This window comes from Tiliqua scincoides, chromosome 8 (assembly GCF_035046505.1).
Source record: "Tiliqua scincoides isolate rTilSci1 chromosome 8, rTilSci1.hap2, whole genome shotgun sequence".
NCBI lineage: Eukaryota > Metazoa > Chordata > Lepidosauria > Squamata > Scincidae > Tiliqua > Tiliqua scincoides.
In genome coordinates, this window is record NC_089828.1 from 4,222,106 (window position 1) to 4,225,836 (window position 3,731).

The 3,731-nt window shown below is 44.3% G+C and overlaps 1 pseudogene; it reads right to left on the reverse strand.

The window, feature by feature from the left end:
- Positions 1–493: 493 nt before the first annotated feature.
- On the reverse strand, positions 494–618 carry LOC136659830 (5S ribosomal RNA; annotated as a pseudogene).
- Positions 619–3,731: the final 3,113 nt, after the last annotated feature.

Consider the following 3,731-nt stretch of genomic DNA (forward strand, 5'->3'; position numbering starts at 1 on the left):
AGGGGGAGCACTGATGGGAGGTACAACACATGCTGTGCCTATGACTGAATTAGAACAGCATTTCTCAAACAGTTGGTCAGGGCCCACTAGTTGGGTCGCAAGCCAATTTCAGGTGAATCTCCATTCACTTCAATGTGTATTTTGTTTTTAATATATTAGACTTGATGCTACCATGGTATGCAACTGCATTTGGGAAATATTACAGAGCTATACTTTGAACATACTACTATGTCTATGCTTTTAACCAGATCAAATCAAATCTTTATTATGGTCACAGACCAGCTTAGAACAAAATCAATGTTTTTAACAATGATGGTCAATAGGGTTTACTCCCAGGTAAGCATGGATAGGATTTCAGCCTTTGGGATGTTTGGGAATTTTTTAAACAAATCAACAGCTGTTTGGGAGGGTTAGAAGGGTTCTTCTATATTTTAAATAAATGTTTATAAACTTAGAAGGTTGGCAACCTTCAGTCTCGAAAGACTATGGTATAAGCCTACAGCACCCGGTATTCCCAGGCGGTCTCCCATCCAAGTACTAACCAGGCCTGACCCTGCTTAGCTTCCGAGATCAGACGATATCGGGCACATGCAGGGTAAACTTATACTTATTGTAAACATTTAATTGATTTACTTTAATTGATTTGATTTTGTTGTATTCGGGAGGGGGTGTTAAAAAATTCCCAGCTTGATGATGTCACTTACAGCCATGACATCACTTCCAGGTTAATGACATCACTTCTGGTGGGTCCTGACAGACTGTCATTCTAAAAAGTGGGTCCTGATGCTAAAAGGTTTGAGAACTAATTACCCCTGCTAATTGGGCAAGAGGCACTTTTTCAAGTGGGTGCTCCTCTTTTTAGCAGGGGGAAAGTAACTGGCCCTCCTCACCCCAGCAGTGTCTTTTCTAGTGGCTGTCTGCTGGTGTTCTTTTTGCATCTTTTTAGATTGTGAGCCCTTTTGGGACAGGGAGCCATCAGTTGTTTGATTTTTCTCTGTAAACCGCTTTGTGAACTTTTAGTTGAAAAGCAGTATATAAATACAGTTGTTCATCATCATCATCATCATCATCATCATCACCACCACCACTGAATTAGAGTCATGAAGTGGCAAAAACAGAGAAGAAAATGGCAGCCACACTCATTCACTGAGCACTGAACCAGAGCAAAGAACTCTACCAGGCAACTTACTGAAGCTATACAAACAGCAATGAAAGGGCTGAGGTGTGACCCATCATGGTACTTGAGGGGGGGGGGAAGGAGCCCCACCAACTCAAGAGTGAAGAGCAGCAAAAGTAGCAGGCTGAAGTACGCTGGGAGATCTTGAGCCTAGCAGTGGAAACCTACAGAGAGAAGCTCTAGTCTAGTCCAGGAAACTGAGAAATACACCAGAGAAATAAACAGCAGGGCAAGCGGGTATTCCAGACCCCTTGACTGTTTCTGAACAAGCAGGTTATTTTTGAAGGTTTGCTGTTCTCCAGCGTTAACAGAGCTTAAATCAAACAGAAGAGCCTCCAACTGCAAGCCATCCTTCTGTGGTCATTGTTGGCAAGAGGAGTCGAGGTTCCTGTAACAGCCTAGTTAGTTTTCGGTCTCCACAAGGCTGTAAATCTGACACAGAAGCAGGAGCCAGCTTGCGCCAAATGCACACAAATGTGGATCCAGGTACATGAATATACAGAGCTGGAATAGGTGAAGCAAGGAGGGCTTTTAAAAGTGAAGGTTTGGGTAAGATGGCGGCCATCTAATCAGGACTGCCACCACACAACTTCGAGTGTGTGTGTCAGGTTTTCCTAAAGGCTTCTTGTGCAAGCTCAACCAAATTGCTCTCAAAACAGTGTGTCAGTGCCACCTGTGTAAAAGTGCTTCTTCTGTATGCCATCAGTTTTGTTGATGTGGGGGTCTTCCATAACATGAAAGTTTGCAAAGGTATATGAGGTTTTTCCAAGACTCCCCATATCCGGCTAACTCCACATTGACCCCTCTGCCAAAGAACCCTACCTGATCAGCGATCGAACCACTCTGAAGGGCAGATAATTTTGGAACACACTCCAGGTGGGTACTCAGGTGTACTCAGACTTACTTCATTCTTACACCAGAATCCTGCAGTCCAACAACCACAATCTGGGAGATAGCAGCGGGTTCAGAGTTGAAGACAATATTTGAAATAAGGAACCAATTGCCTCTGAGCACATTTAACCCAAGGGTACATTTTCAGCCATAGTCCTCCTTTCACACAAAATCCCACACCTGGCTTCCTTCCCAACAACTTTTCTTCATTTCAGCAGCATAATTAAGAGGAAGGACTAATCATCAGAGGGAGGGTTAATAAGACTAATCATCTTAGTTGCTCTCTTTTGCACCTTTTCCATTTCCACTATGTCTTTTTTGAGATGCGGCGATCAGAACTGGACACAATACTCCAGATGGTAAGATCACACCTGGAGTATTGTGTCTAGTTCTGGTCGCCGCATCTCAAAAAAGACATAGTGGAAATGGAAAAGGTGCAAAAGAGAGTGACTAAGATGATTACTGGGCTGGGGCACCTTCCTTATGAGGAAAGGCTACGGCGTTTGGGCCTCTTCAGCCTAGAAAAGAGATGCCTGAGGGGGGACATGATTGAGACATACAAAATCATGCAGGGGATGGACAGAGTGGATAGAGAGATGCTCTTTACACTCTCACATAACACCAGAACCAGGGGACATCTACTAAAATTGAGGGTTGGGAGAGTTAGGACAGACAAAAGAAAATATTTCTTTACTCAGCATGTGGTTGGTCTGTGGAACTCCTTGCCATAGGATGTGGTGATGGCGACTGGCCTGGACGCCTTTAAAAGGGAATTGGACAAGTTTCTGGAGGAAAAATCCATTATGGGTTACAAGCCATGATGTGCATGTGCAACCTCCTGATTTTAGAAATGGGCTATGTCAGAAGGCCAGTGCAAGGGAGGGCACCAGAATGAGGTCTCTTGTTATCTGGTGCGCTCCCTGGGGCATTTGGTGGGCCACTTCCCCGATTTTTGGCGCTGTAATGGGGATGCAGGTGGAGGAGCAGCTTGCTTTTCTGCTATCTGATATAAATTCTGATATATCGCTCAGGGTGGGCCGTTTCTGCCATGCTGCACAGTTGATAAGAAAGAAAATTGAGAGTATAAATTGATGATTTTATGAATGTGTAAAGGGATGTTGGTTTTAATTTTGTGTATTTTGTTGTGCTGTTTTGTGAGTAGCTGGTCGGATGACCGTTAATAAAGTATTTATCTATCTTTGGTGGGCCACTGTGAGATACAGGAAGCTGGACTAGATGGGCCTATGGCCTGATCCAGTGGGGCTGTTCTGATGTTCTTATGAGGAAGGAAAAAGAATCTTTATGTTGTTGCTGTTGTTCTTGCTGGGAGTGAGAAACACTTGCCAATCAACTAGACATGCCCAGATATCTACTAGGAGAACCCACATAGAAAGCTGCCTTATACAGAGTCAGACCATTGGTTGATCCAGCACTGTATAGTTTATGCCAGCTGGCAGCAGCTGTCCAGAAACATTTCCCTGCCCTATCTGGAGATGTCAGTGATTGAACCTGGACCCTTCTGCATACAAAGTACATTGTTTACCACTGTGCTATGGCCATTCCCCATAGAGAAGCAGAAGCCAATTTACCTGTGGTCCATCCCTGTCCTAGAACAGGGGTGTCCAAACTTTTTGGCAGAAGGGCCACATCATCTCTCTGACAC